Source organism: Pan paniscus, chromosome 19 (assembly GCF_029289425.2).
Source record: "Pan paniscus chromosome 19, NHGRI_mPanPan1-v2.0_pri, whole genome shotgun sequence".
NCBI classification, from domain to species: Eukaryota; Metazoa; Chordata; class Mammalia; order Primates; family Hominidae; genus Pan; species Pan paniscus.
The window spans coordinates 21,604,289-21,619,068 of NC_073268.2; the positions used below are offsets into that span (position 1 = coordinate 21,604,289).

The following is a 14,780-nucleotide window of genomic DNA, read 5'->3' on the forward strand; positions in this document are numbered from 1 at the left end:
AGGAGGTCGTGGCCTTCCCAAAGCGCAGTAGTCACGGTGGAAACGGAAGCGTGCCGCATAAGCCTACCGCCCGCAGATCAGGAACCTCCCTCGCGGTACTTCAGGGAAGCAGTTAAGTCAAGCCGGCGCGTCACAGGCACTCGGCGTGCAAGCCGCCCCGCAGATGCTACTGTCTCTTACCTCGCTCTGCTTTTAGGAAACACGTTGTATCCCCGGAGGGGGTGCACCGTTCCTGGAGGTACTGCAATACCAGGTCGATGCGTGGAGTGGACGGAGCAAGCTCCTATTCCATCTCCCTGCTCCAAAAATCCATTTAATATATTGTCCTCGGATAGAGGACGTATCAGATATTAAACTGATAAGAACAGATACTACACTTGATCTTAGCCAAAAGGCCGAGAAGCGATGCTGCCGCCTTCGCGCCCGCCGTCACCGTCCCACTCTCATCCACATTCAAGTCGCGGTGAGAGCCCCAGCCTCGCTCCTTGCCCCATTCCCTCTGTCTCGTCCACAGCGCTATTGACGCCCTTACACTCTCGGGCTGATTTCTTATTCTCCGCCTTTGAAAAGGGAAATCTTACACCCGTGCTTCTTCCGGCGTTCCCGGGCTTTCATTTCGAATTTGCATGCCCCGCCCTTTCACGGAGGGCGTGGCCTCCGCCGTTGACTCCGCCCCCGGGGCCGCCTCTGCCTGGGGGAGCCGGGGCTCCGCTGGGGGCGACTTCCTTGTTCGTATCGAGCCAGCGAAAAGACAGAACCGGAAGAGACTGGGGGCGAAGGCGACAGGGGTCTGTGGAAGAGACCTGTCGGCGGAGAGCGGTCCACGTTTTCCTGGAGAAAGACGAGGCCCCAGGGCAGGAGCGCGGGCTGCGCTGGGCCTTTACTTCGCCGCCCGCGGGCGGGGAGACCGGCCCCGTACCCGAGGGGACGAGGGGCCCATGCCCAGTCAGGGAAGCCGAAGGCCTGGAGGGGCTTCCGGGAGCAGGGGCTGGAGTTCCTCTGCCAGGCAGGAGGCTGGCACCAGACACCCAGCAGAGGGAGGCGGCGAGGGCCCAGCAAGGATTCTCCCCAGCCCCTGTGCCTGCGTCTCCTGCGGCTTCTGTGCGCGGACCGTGTCCTGTGCTGTGTAGGGAAAGCTGCCTCCCTGCTCGGGACGTGGATTCCCTTCCCCTCCTCCTCGCCTGGCTACTTCTGACGCAGGTCGTCAGGACTCCGCTTGGGTGTCACCCGTCCAGGAAGCCTCCCTTAGTCAAGGGCCCTCGGCACCCGCCCCGTATGTGACTAGCAGCCCTCCTGTGTATTTCATCGCGCCCCCGTTGTTTATATCAGCTATTCCACTCACCACCCTTCTGGGCAACCCTCTATCTCCCGCTCTGAAATCCCATCGCTGAGGGCTGGGACCCCTCCTCAGTGCTTATCCCTGTTTCCCCGCGCGAGTCTGGCGCCTGGCGTGTGGAAGGCGCTCAGCAAACGTTTGTGGAGCGAAGAAACGACGCAAAGGTGATGAGCACGGCAGACCGTGATGAGCACGACGCAGTTAGGAGGCTATTGGCCCGGCGCGGGGGAAAAGGGGGAAGGTCGGGCTCGGGGTGGCAGGACCCCAGAGGGCAGGGGTGACTGCCGGGGTGCTCTTGGGGCAAGGTGGGCGTCAAGGCCCCCAGCAAGGTTGGGATAAAGTTTCTCTCCGAGGCACAGACTGCCGCCTGCGGGCTCAGCATTTACCTCTCCCTTCCTCCTTCCTAACGCAACTTCAGCGGAGGGCTGAGGGCTCTACTGCGCATTACCTGGAAAACTTAATTTCACTCCACGGCCCTAAGAGGTGGGCCTTATTATTAGCCACGGCCAGGGTTAGGGTGAGGCCTCTCCTCCAGGGCAGAATTTCAGAGGGTGCCCACCCCCCCGCCCTAAATCATTCAGCAATCAACATAAACTATAGTTCAACGCAATATATCTTATCTTGTGGGCCGCAAGCCACCCAGGTGCCCAGGCAAGAGCCTGAAGGCACAAGCTGTTCCAGTATAGTAAAGAAAATTATTAGAATAAGAAAAGTTTTACTAGAGATAGGAAACGGATAGGATTATATCTGACTATTATTAATCATTAGTTTGTAGCATTACTCTTTGTTCTATTACCATAATGATCTCTGTTCCATTATGATTACCTTGGGGGAAACCAGGCCACACAGAGTTAGGAGCTGAAGGGCCACAGTGAGAGGTGACCAGGAGACAAGAGTGTGAGCCCTCATTCACGCCCAGAGAAGGGCCGCTGGAGGGCTCCTTGGCCTAGCGGTAATGCCAGTGCCTGGGAAGGCCCTGGTTACTTAGCAGGCCTTGGTCTAGCGGCGGCCCCAGTGCCTGGGAAGGCACCCGTTACTTAGCAGGCCGGGAAAGGGAATCTCCCTCTCTCCAGGGGAGACAGAGAACGCTCCGCTCCACCACCTCTTGTGGGAGGTCTGACATTAGCCAGGCCGGCCCGCAGTCATCCGGAGGCTCCAACGTCTCCCTGTGATGCTGTGCTTCAGTGGGCACGCTCCTTCTTCACTTTCATGTTCCGCCTGTACACCTGGCTCCTCCTTTTAAGTTCTTAGAAGACAGCAGTAGCAGAATTAGTAGGAGTACCACAGTCTTCGATCTTTCTGATAAGTGCATAGAAGAAACGCTGACGTTTGCTGTCCTCCCTCTCCACCTCGGCTACCACAAAGGGAAAGGCCCCCTGTCCAGTGGACACGTGACTCGCGTGACCTATCGATCACTGGAGATGACTGGCACTCCTTACCCTGCCCCCTTGCCTTGACTACAATAAATAGCAGCGCCTCCAGGCATTCGGGGCCACTACCTGTCTGTCTCCGCGCTTTGGTGGCAGTGGTCCCCCGGGCCCAGCTGTCTTTCTTCCTATCTCTTTGTCTTCTGTCTTTATCTCTTCGATCTCTCGTCTCCGCGCACACACACGAAGAGAAAACCCACAGACCCGGTAGGGGTGGACCCTACATTATCTCGGCTACAACATAATCAAGATATTCATGTGGACTACTGAGTCTTTCGGTGCCCCCTTGCTGTTTTAGTTTTGTCCTGCGGCCGAGTGTTTCCCTCGCTTCACGCCAACCCAATCTCCGCCGCCCTGTCTTGTCATCCCCATTCTACAGCCCAGCACGGTGCAGTATGGCAGCCGCTGGCCACAGGTATCTAGGGAGCCCTGGAAATGTGGTCAGTTCTAACGGAGCTGTGCTGTAAGTGTGAAATACACATGGGATTTTGACGGCAGTGGGAGCAAAATTCTCCCAATTTTTTTTTTTTTTTCAGACGGAGGTTCCGCTCTTGTTACCCAGCCTGGAGTCCAATGGCGCGATCTAGGCTCTCTGCAACCTCCGCCTCCCGGGTTCAAGCGATTCCCCTGCCTCAGCCTCCCGAGCAGCTGGGACTACAGGCATGTGCCACCACGCCCGGCTAAGTTTGTATTTTTAGTACACATGGGGTTTCTCCATGTTGGTCAGGCTGGTCTCCAACTCCCGACCTCCGGTGATCCGCCCAGCTGCCGCCTCCCAAAGTGTTGCTTGCGATTACAGGCTTGAGCCACCGCTCACCCTGGCTTTTTTTTTTTTTTTTTTTTTTTTTTTTTGACAGACAAACTCTTGCTCTGTCGCCCAGGCTGGAGTGCAGTGGCGCGATCTCGGCTCACTGCAGCCTCTACCTCCCGGGTTCCAGCGATTCTCCTGCCTCAGCCTCCTGGGTAGCTGGGATTACAGGCGTAGGCCACCACGCCCGGCTCATTTTTGTATTTTTAGGGGGTTTCGCCATGTCGGCCAGGCTGGTCTCCAGCTCCTGACCTCAGGCGATCCGCCCGCCTCGGCCTCCCAAAGCGCTGGGATTACAGGCGTAAGCCACCGCGCCGGGCTCTTTCATTCTGTCTTTATTTTCTGAGATAGAGTCTCGCTCGGACGCTCAGGTTGGACTGCAATGGCGTGATCTCGGCTCGCTGAAACTTCCGCCTCCCGGGTTCAAGCGATTCTCCTGTCTCAGCCTCCCGAGTAGCTGGGATTATTGACGGGCAGCACCACGCCCGGCTACCTTTTGTGGTTTTTGTATCTTCTGTCTTCTGCTCTTTAGTACCGCATAGAGCCACAGAAGACTAGCGAGTCGAACAAACGGCCCCTGTTGCAGCAGTTGTTGATCACGGGGCTGCCCCCGGTACTCATCCTGTGTCTCTCGTCCAAATCCCCGCTCCTCCCCAGCTATCACCTCTGCCGATGCTGGTGGTTTCCCTGGGTACCGGGAACCAAACTCTCATTCCCCAGGGGCCTAAGCCCCCCGTGGCCAGGCCCTTCTCAAGTCAGGGTTCCTGCACATTCACAGTTACGGGTGGCCCTGGGAGTAACACCTGGCACCCAAACAGATCACCAGAGTCCACGCATAGTCCACCTGCCCTCCCTGCGTAAGATCAGCTCTTCCTCCTCCCGGCGATAGATCAGGGTCAATGATCCCTGCCAAGATGGCGACTGCTCCAGCCTGCTGGTCCAACCTGTCCAGCCACAGCTGTTGCTCGAAGGCTTGAAGTTCAATGGGACCCTCTCCCGCTTTCTACAAACTGGTTCCTCTATTTTCATGTTTATTTATTTGGGACGGGGTCTGGCTCTGTCACCCAGGCTGGAGTGCAGTGGTGCGATCACTGCTCACTGCAGCATCCACCTCCCAGCGTCCACCCATCCTCCTGGCCTCAGCCTCTGGAACAGCTGGGGTACAGATACGCCCCAGCCCGAACAGGTTTTCACTAGGTTGCCTGGGCTCTTTCTTTCTTTGTCTGTGTTTGTTTGTTGGTTGGTCGGTTGGTTTTTGTTTGTTTCTTTCGAGACGGGGCTCCGGCTCTGCCGCCGGGGCTGCAGTGCAATGGCGCGATCTCACCTCACTGCGGCCTTCTGGGCTCAAGCGATCCCCCCACTGTGCCCGGCCTGAAGACAGCCTTTAGAGAAAGAAGCAGGGGGAGTTCTTCCGAGGACAGACAAGATTTCTGGAGTTTGGAAAGGGTGAGAGACTGGGTCAGCGAAAGGAACATTCCGATCTTTATGTTGGGATGCAACGTTTAATAGATACAGGGATGAGACCCAAAAGAGCCGGCAGAGGTTTGTCATCGTGGTCGCAAGGCAACTGCCGGTGGCTGATCCCGTAAAGGATACGCATACCTAGAGCGGAGCCTAAAGATGCATCAAGCATGACGGGTGGAGCCACGATGCTTGGACTCGAGCTCTGCTCCTGTGCGTTCCGTGATAAATGGCTTATACTACCTGCACCTCAGTTTTTCCCGGGCAAAAAAGGAAGCTTGCTGCTGGTGCGTTGGCACCTGCCTTAAAGTGCCAGCTACTCAGCGGGCTGAAGAGGAAGAAGTTCCTACTAGGAAGACACGTGGACACGTATGTTTACTGCAGCACTATTTACAATAGCAAAGACTTGGAACCAACTCGAATGCCCATGAATGATAGGCTGGATAAAGAAAGTGTGGCACGTATACACCATGGAATTACTACGCAGCCATAAAAAAGGATGAGTTCATGTCCTCTGCGGGAACGTGGATGAAGCTGGAAGGCCTCATTCTCAGCAAACTGACACAGGAAGCGAAAACCAAACACCGCATGTTCTCGCTCCTAAGTGGGAGTTGAACAGTGAGAACACATGGGACACAGGGAGGGGAACATCACACGCCGGGCCCTGACGGGGCGTGGGGGGCAAGGGGAGAGAGAGCATTAGGACAAATAGCCAACGCGTGCGGGGCTTCAAACCTAGACGACTGGTGGATAGGTGCAGCAAAGCACCGTGGCACACGTGTATCTATGTTCCAAACCTGCACGTCCTGCACATGTACCCCAGAACTTGGGAGGGGGTGGGGGAAACCAAAAGAGAGAACGGAGGAGAGGCGGGGGGGGGGGTGAAGAGAGAGAGAGAGAGAGAGAGAGAGAGAGAGAGAGGAGAAAGAAGTTCAATTCCGGGTGGATCCCATTCCTTTAAAAGGTCGCCACCCACTCGACTGCCAAGCTGAGATCCTAAGGACCTCCCCAAAGGAGGAGGTCGTGGCCTTCCCAAAGCGCAGTAGTCACGGTGGAAACGGAAGCGTGCCGCATAAGCCTACCGCCCGCAGATCAGGAACCTCCCTCGCGGTACTTCAGGGAAGCAGTTAAGTCAAGCCGGCGCGTCACAGGCACTCGGCGTGCAAGCCGCCCCGCAGATGCTACTGTCTCTTACCTCGCTCTGCTTTTAGGAAACACGTTGTATCCCCGGAGGGGGTGCACCGTTCCTGGAGGTACTGCAATACCAGGTCGATGCGTGGAGTGGACGGAGCAAGCTCCTATTCCATCTCCCTGCTCCAAAAATCCATTTAATATATTGTCCTCGGATAGAGGACGTATCAGATATTAAACTGATAAGAACAGATACTACACTTGATCTTAGCCAAAAGGCCGAGAAGCGATGCTGCCGCCTTCGCGCCCGCCGTCACCGTCCCACTCTCATCCACATTCAAGTCGCGGTGAGAGCCCCAGCCTCGCTCCTTGCCCCATTCCCTCTGTCTCGTCCACAGCGCTATTGACGCCCTTACACTCTCGGGCTGATTTCTTATTCTCCGCCTTTGAAAAGGGAAATCTTACACCCGTGCTTCTTCCGGCGTTCCCGGGCTTTCATTTCGAATTTGCATGCCCCGCCCTTTCACGGAGGGCGTGGCCTCCGCCGTTGACTCCGCCCCCGGGGCCGCCTCTGCCTGGGGGAGCCGGGGCTCCGCTGGGGGCGACTTCCTTGTTCGTATCGAGCCAGCGAAAAGACAGAACCGGAAGAGACTGGGGGCGAAGGCGACAGGGGTCTGTGGAAGAGACCTGTCGGCGGAGAGCGGTCCACGTTTTCCTGGAGAAAGACGAGGCCCCAGGGCAGGAGCGCGGGCTGCGCTGGGCCTTTACTTCGCCGCCCGCGGGCGGGGAGACCGGCCCCGTACCCGAGGGGACGAGGGGCCCATGCCCAGTCAGGGAAGCCGAAGGCCTGGAGGGGCTTCCGGGAGCAGGGGCTGGAGTTCCTCTGCCAGGCAGGAGGCTGGCACCAGACACCCAGCAGAGGGAGGCGGCGAGGGCCCAGCAAGGATTCTCCCCAGCCCCTGTGCCTGCGTCTCCTGCGGCTTCTGTGCGCGGACCGTGTCCTGTGCTGTGTAGGGAAAGCTGCCTCCCTGCTCGGGACGTGGATTCCCTTCCCCTCCTCCTCGCCTGGCTACTTCTGACGCAGGTCGTCAGGACTCCGCTTGGGTGTCACCCGTCCAGGAAGCCTCCCTTAGTCAAGGGCCCTCGGCACCCGCCCCGTATGTGACTAGCAGCCCTCCTGTGTATTTCATCGCGCCCCCGTTGTTTATATCAGCTATTCCACTCACCACCCTTCTGGGCAACCCTCTATCTCCCGCTCTGAAATCCCATCGCTGAGGGCTGGGACCCCTCCTCAGTGCTTATCCCTGTTTCCCCGCGCGAGTCTGGCGCCTGGCGTGTGGAAGGCGCTCAGCAAACGTTTGTGGAGCGAAGAAACGACGCAAAGGTGATGAGCACGGCAGACCGTGATGAGCACGACGCAGTTAGGAGGCTATTGGCCCGGCGCGGGGGAAAAGGGGGAAGGTCGGGCTCGGGGTGGCAGGACCCCAGAGGGCAGGGGTGACTGCCGGGGTGCTCTTGGGGCAAGGTGGGCGTCAAGGCCCCCAGCAAGGTTGGGATAAAGTTTCTCTCCGAGGCACAGACTGCCGCCTGCGGGCTCAGCATTTACCTCTCCCTTCCTCCTTCCTAACGCAACTTCAGCGGAGGGCTGAGGGCTCTACTGCGCATTACCTGGAAAACTTAATTTCACTCCACGGCCCTAAGAGGTGGGCCTTATTATTAGCCACGGCCAGGGTTAGGGTGAGGCCTCTCCTCCAGGGCAGAATTTCAGAGGGTGCCCACCCCCCCGCCCTAAATCATTCAGCAATCAACATAAACTATAGTTCAACGCAATATATCTTATCTTGTGGGCCGCAAGCCACCCAGGTGCCCAGGCAAGAGCCTGAAGGCACAAGCTGTTCCAGTATAGTAAAGAAAATTATTAGAATAAGAAAAGTTTTACTAGAGATAGGAAACGGATAGGATTATATCTGACTATTATTAATCATTAGTTTGTAGCATTACTCTTTGTTCTATTACCATAATGATCTCTGTTCCATTATGATTACCTTGGGGGAAACCAGGCCACACAGAGTTAGGAGCTGAAGGGCCACAGTGAGAGGTGACCAGGAGACAAGAGTGTGAGCCCTCATTCACGCCCAGAGAAGGGCCGCTGGAGGGCTCCTTGGCCTAGCGGTAATGCCAGTGCCTGGGAAGGCCCTGGTTACTTAGCAGGCCTTGGTCTAGCGGCGGCCCCAGTGCCTGGGAAGGCACCCGTTACTTAGCAGGCCGGGAAAGGGAATCTCCCTCTCTCCAGGGGAGACAGAGAACGCTCCGCTCCACCACCTCTTGTGGGAGGTCTGACATTAGCCAGGCCGGCCCGCAGTCATCCGGAGGCTCCAACGTCTCCCTGTGATGCTGTGCTTCAGTGGGCACGCTCCTTCTTCACTTTCATGTTCCGCCTGTACACCTGGCTCCTCCTTTTAAGTTCTTAGAAGACAGCAGTAGCAGAATTAGTAGGAGTACCACAGTCTTCGATCTTTCTGATAAGTGCATAGAAGAAACGCTGACGTTTGCTGTCCTCCCTCTCCACCTCGGCTACCACAAAGGGAAAGGCCCCCTGTCCAGTGGACACGTGACTCGCGTGACCTATCGATCACTGGAGATGACTGGCACTCCTTACCCTGCCCCCTTGCCTTGACTACAATAAATAGCAGCGCCTCCAGGCATTCGGGGCCACTACCTGTCTGTCTCCGCGCTTTGGTGGCAGTGGTCCCCCGGGCCCAGCTGTCTTTCTTCCTATCTCTTTGTCTTCTGTCTTTATCTCTTCGATCTCTCGTCTCCGCGCACACACACGAAGAGAAAACCCACAGACCCGGTAGGGGTGGACCCTACATTATCTCGGCTACAACATAATCAAGATATTCATGTGGACTACTGAGTCTTTCGGTGCCCCCTTGCTGTTTTAGTTTTGTCCTGCGGCCGAGTGTTTCCCTCGCTTCACGCCAACCCAATCTCCGCCGCCCTGTCTTGTCATCCCCATTCTACAGCCCAGCACGGTGCAGTATGGCAGCCGCTGGCCACAGGTATCTAGGGAGCCCTGGAAATGTGGTCAGTTCTAACGGAGCTGTGCTGTAAGTGTGAAATACACATGGGATTTTGACGGCAGTGGGAGCAAAATTCTCCCAATTTTTTTTTTTTTTTCAGACGGAGGTTCCGCTCTTGTTACCCAGCCTGGAGTCCAATGGCGCGATCTAGGCTCTCTGCAACCTCCGCCTCCCGGGTTCAAGCGATTCCCCTGCCTCAGCCTCCCGAGCAGCTGGGACTACAGGCATGTGCCACCACGCCCGGCTAAGTTTGTATTTTTAGTACACATGGGGTTTCTCCATGTTGGTCAGGCTGGTCTCCAACTCCCGACCTCCGGTGATCCGCCCAGCTGCCGCCTCCCAAAGTGTTGCTTGCGATTACAGGCTTGAGCCACCGCTCACCCTGGCTTTTTTTTTTTTTTTTTTTTTTTTTTTTTTTGACAGACAAACTCTTGCTCTGTCGCCCAGGCTGGAGTGCAGTGGCGCGATCTCGGCTCACTGCAGCCTCTACCTCCCGGGTTCCAGCGATTCTCCTGCCTCAGCCTCCTGGGTAGCTGGGATTACAGGCGTAGGCCACCACGCCCGGCTCATTTTTGTATTTTTAGGGGGTTTCGCCATGTCGGCCAGGCTGGTCTCCAGCTCCTGACCTCAGGCGATCCGCCCGCCTCGGCCTCCCAAAGCGCTGGGATTACAGGCGTAAGCCACCGCGCCGGGCTCTTTCATTCTGTCTTTATTTTCTGAGATAGAGTCTCGCTCGGACGCTCAGGTTGGACTGCAATGGCGTGATCTCGGCTCGCTGAAACTTCCGCCTCCCGGGTTCAAGCGATTCTCCTGTCTCAGCCTCCCGAGTAGCTGGGATTATTGACGGGCAGCACCACGCCCGGCTACCTTTTGTGGTTTTTGTATCTTCTGTCTTCTGCTCTTTAGTACCGCATAGAGCCACAGAAGACTAGCGAGTCGAACAAACGGCCCCTGTTGCAGCAGTTGTTGATCACGGGGCTGCCCCCGGTACTCATCCTGTGTCTCTCGTCCAAATCCCCGCTCCTCCCCAGCTATCACCTCTGCCGATGCTGGTGGTTTCCCTGGGTACCGGGAACCAAACTCTCATTCCCCAGGGGCCTAAGCCCCCCGTGGCCAGGCCCTTCTCAAGTCAGGGTTCCTGCACATTCACAGTTACGGGTGGCCCTGGGAGTAACACCTGGCACCCAAACAGATCACCAGAGTCCACGCATAGTCCACCTGCCCTCCCTGCGTAAGATCAGCTCTTCCTCCTCCCGGCGATAGATCAGGGTCAATGATCCCTGCCAAGATGGCGACTGCTCCAGCCTGCTGGTCCAACCTGTCCAGCCACAGCTGTTGCTCGAAGGCTTGAAGTTCAATGGGACCCTCTCCCGCTTTCTACAAACTGGTTCCTCTATTTTCATGTTTATTTATTTGGGACGGGGTCTGGCTCTGTCACCCAGGCTGGAGTGCAGTGGTGCGATCACTGCTCACTGCAGCATCCACCTCCCAGCGTCCACCCATCCTCCTGGCCTCAGCCTCTGGAACAGCTGGGGTACAGATACGCCCCAGCCCGAACAGGTTTTCACTAGGTTGCCTGGGCTCTTTCTTTCTTTGTCTGTGTTTGTTTGTTGGTTGGTCGGTTGGTTTTTGTTTGTTTCTTTCGAGACGGGGCTCCGGCTCTGCCGCCGGGGCTGCAGTGCAATGGCGCGATCTCACCTCACTGCGGCCTTCTGGGCTCAAGCGATCCCCCCACTGTGCCCGGCCTGAAGACAGCCTTTAGAGAAAGAAGCAGGGGGAGTTCTTCCGAGGACAGACAAGATTTCTGGAGTTTGGAAAGGGTGAGAGACTGGGTCAGCGAAAGGAACATTCCGATCTTTATGTTGGGATGCAACGTTTAATAGATACAGGGATGAGACCCAAAAGAGCCGGCAGAGGTTTGTCATCGTGGTCGCAAGGCAACTGCCGGTGGCTGATCCCGTAAAGGATACGCATACCTAGAGCGGAGCCTAAAGATGCATCAAGCATGACGGGTGGAGCCACGATGCTTGGACTCGAGCTCTGCTCCTGTGCGTTCCGTGATAAATGGCTTATACTACCTGCACCTCAGTTTTTCCCGGGCAAAAAAGGAAGCTTGCTGCCGGTGCGTTGGCACCTGCCTTAAAGTGCCAGCTACTCAGCGGGCTGAAGAGGAAGAAGTTCCTACTAGGAAGACACGTGGACACGTATGTTTACTGCAGCACTATTTACAATAGCAAAGACTTGGAACCAACTCGAATGCCCATGAATGATAGGCTGGATAAAGAAAGTGTGGCACGTATACACCATGGAATTACTACGCAGCCATAAAAAAGGATGAGTTCATGTCCTCTGCGGGAACGTGGATGAAGCTGGAAGGCCTCATTCTCAGCAAACTGACACAGGAAGCGAAAACCAAACACCGCATGTTCTCGCTCCTAAGTGGGAGTTGAACAGTGAGAACACATGGGACACAGGGAGGGGAACATCACACGCCGGGCCCTGACGGGGCGTGGGGGGCAAGGGGAGAGAGAGCATTAGGACAAATAGCCAACGCGTGCGGGGCTTCAAACCTAGACGACTGGTGGATAGGTGCAGCAAAGCACCGTGGCACACGTGTATCTATGTTCCAAACCTGCACGTCCTGCACATGTACCCCAGAACTTGGGAGGGGGTGGGGGAAACCAAAAGAGAGAACGGAGGAGAGGCGGGGGGGGGGTGAAGAGAGAGAGAGAGAGAGAGAGAGAGAGAGAGAGAGAGAGGAGAAAGAAGTTCAATTCCGGGTGGATCCCATTCCTTTAAAAGGTCGCCACCCACTCGACTGCCAAGCTGAGATCCTAAGGACCTCCCCAAAGGAGGAGGTCGTGGCCTTCCCAAAGCGCAGTAGTCACGGTGGAAACGGAAGCGTGCCGCATAAGCCTACCGCCCGCAGATCAGGAACCTCCCTCGCGGTACTTCAGGGAAGCAGTTAAGTCAAGCCGGCGCGTCACAGGCACTCGGCGTGCAAGCCGCCCCGCAGATGCTACTGTCTCTTACCTCGCTCTGCTTTTAGGAAACACGTTGTATCCCCGGAGGGGGTGCACCGTTCCTGGAGGTACTGCAATACCAGGTCGATGCGTGGAGTGGACGGAGCAAGCTCCTATTCCATCTCCCTGCTCCAAAAATCCATTTAATATATTGTCCTCGGATAGAGGACGTATCAGATATTAAACTGATAAGAACAGATACTACACTTGATCTTAGCCAAAAGGCCGAGAAGCGATGCTGCCGCCTTCGCGCCCGCCGTCACCGTCCCACTCTCATCCACATTCAAGTCGCGGTGAGAGCCCCAGCCTCGCTCCTTGCCCCATTCCCTCTGTCTCGTCCACAGCGCTATTGACGCCCTTACACTCTCGGGCTGATTTCTTATTCTCCGCCTTTGAAAAGGGAAATCTTACACCCGTGCTTCTTCCGGCGTTCCCGGGCTTTCATTTCGAATTTGCATGCCCCGCCCTTTCACGGAGGGCGTGGCCTCCGCCGTTGACTCCGCCCCCGGGGCCGCCTCTGCCTGGGGGAGCCGGGGCTCCGCTGGGGGCGACTTCCTTGTTCGTATCGAGCCAGCGAAAAGACAGAACCGGAAGAGACTGGGGGCGAAGGCGACAGGGGTCTGTGGAAGAGACCTGTCGGCGGAGAGCGGTCCACGTTTTCCTGGAGAAAGACGAGGCCCCAGGGCAGGAGCGCGGGCTGCGCTGGGCCTTTACTTCGCCGCCCGCGGGCGGGGAGACCGGCCCCGTACCCGAGGGGACGAGGGGCCCATGCCCAGTCAGGGAAGCCGAAGGCCTGGAGGGGCTTCCGGGAGCAGGGGCTGGAGTTCCTCTGCCAGGCAGGAGGCTGGCACCAGACACCCAGCAGAGGGAGGCGGCGAGGGCCCAGCAAGGATTCTCCCCAGCCCCTGTGCCTGCGTCTCCTGCGGCTTCTGTGCGCGGACCGTGTCCTGTGCTGTGTAGGGAAAGCTGCCTCCCTGCTCGGGACGTGGATTCCCTTCCCCTCCTCCTCGCCTGGCTACTTCTGACGCAGGTCGTCAGGACTCCGCTTGGGTGTCACCCGTCCAGGAAGCCTCCCTTAGTCAAGGGCCCTCGGCACCCGCCCCGTATGTGACTAGCAGCCCTCCTGTGTATTTCATCGCGCCCCCGTTGTTTATATCAGCTATTCCACTCACCACCCTTCTGGGCAACCCTCTATCTCCCGCTCTGAAATCCCATCGCTGAGGGCTGGGACCCCTCCTCAGTGCTTATCCCTGTTTCCCCGCGCGAGTCTGGCGCCTGGCGTGTGGAAGGCGCTCAGCAAACGTTTGTGGAGCGAAGAAACGACGCAAAGGTGATGAGCACGGCAGACCGTGATGAGCACGACGCAGTTAGGAGGCTATTGGCCCGGCGCGGGGGAAAAGGGGGAAGGTCGGGCTCGGGGTGGCAGGACCCCAGAGGGCAGGGGTGACTGCCGGGGTGCTCTTGGGGCAAGGTGGGCGTCAAGGCCCCCAGCAAGGTTGGGATAAAGTTTCTCTCCGAGGCACAGACTGCCGCCTGCGGGCTCAGCATTTACCTCTCCCTTCCTCCTTCCTAACGCAACTTCAGCGGAGGGCTGAGGGCTCTACTGCGCATTACCTGGAAAACTTAATTTCACTCCACGGCCCTAAGAGGTGGGCCTTATTATTAGCCACGGCCAGGGTTAGGGTGAGGCCTCTCCTCCAGGGCAGAATTTCAGAGGGTGCCCACCCCCCCGCCCTAAATCATTCAGCAATCAACATAAACTATAGTTCAACGCAATATATCTTATCTTGTGGGCCGCAAGCCACCCAGGTGCCCAGGCAAGAGCCTGAAGGCACAAGCTGTTCCAGTATAGTAAAGAAAATTATTAGAATAAGAAAAGTTTTACTAGAGATAGGAAACGGATAGGATTATATCTGACTATTATTAATCATTAGTTTGTAGCATTACTCTTTGTTCTATTACCATAATGATCTCTGTTCCATTATGATTACCTTGGGGGAAACCAGGCCACACAGAGTTAGGAGCTGAAGGGCCACAGTGAGAGGTGACCAGGAGACAAGAGTGTGAGCCCTCATTCACGCCCAGAGAAGGGCCGCTGGAGGGCTCCTTGGCCTAGCGGTAATGCCAGTGCCTGGGAAGGCCCTGGTTACTTAGCAGGCCTTGGTCTAGCGGCGGCCCCAGTGCCTGGGAAGGCACCCGTTACTTAGCAGGCCGGGAAAGGGAATCTCCCTCTCTCCAGGGGAGACAGAGAACGCTCCGCTCCACCACCTCTTGTGGGAGGTCTGACATTAGCCAGGCCGGCCCGCAGTCATCCGGAGGCTCCAACGTCTCCCTGTGATGCTGTGCTTCAGTGGGCACGCTCCTTCTTCACTTTCATGTTCCGCCTGTACACCTGGCTCCTCCTTTTAAGTTCTTAGAAGACAGCAGTAGCAGAATTAGTAGGAGTACCACAGTCTTCGATCTTTCTGATAAGTGCATAGAAGAAACGCTGACGTTTGCTGTCCTCCCTCT

General features: G+C 56.8%; 1 long non-coding RNA gene and 3 other non-coding genes across 5 annotated transcripts in view; 1 reads left to right on the forward strand and 3 right to left on the reverse strand.

Moving 5' to 3' along the window:
• Window positions 1-14,780, forward strand: part of LOC117976474 (uncharacterized) — a 190,879-nt gene that overhangs the window by 91,292 nt on the left and 84,807 nt on the right. For both annotated transcript variants that reach the window (XR_010110633.1, XR_010110634.1), the window contains one exon: window positions 1-14,780. This exon is cut by the window's left edge and continues 37,595 nt beyond it; it is cut by the window's right edge and continues 84,807 nt beyond it. This is a non-coding gene — a long non-coding RNA (uncharacterized LOC117976474).
• Window positions 217-407, reverse strand: LOC129394539 (U2 spliceosomal RNA). Its single transcript, XR_008621825.1, has one exon. It is a non-coding gene; the product is annotated as a U2 spliceosomal RNA (small nuclear RNA).
• Window positions 6,264-6,454, reverse strand: LOC129394540 (U2 spliceosomal RNA). Its single transcript, XR_008621826.1, has one exon. It is a non-coding gene; the product is annotated as a U2 spliceosomal RNA (small nuclear RNA).
• On the reverse strand, window positions 12,316-12,506 carry LOC129394550 (U2 spliceosomal RNA). Its single transcript, XR_008621836.2, has one exon. It is a non-coding gene; the product is annotated as a U2 spliceosomal RNA (small nuclear RNA).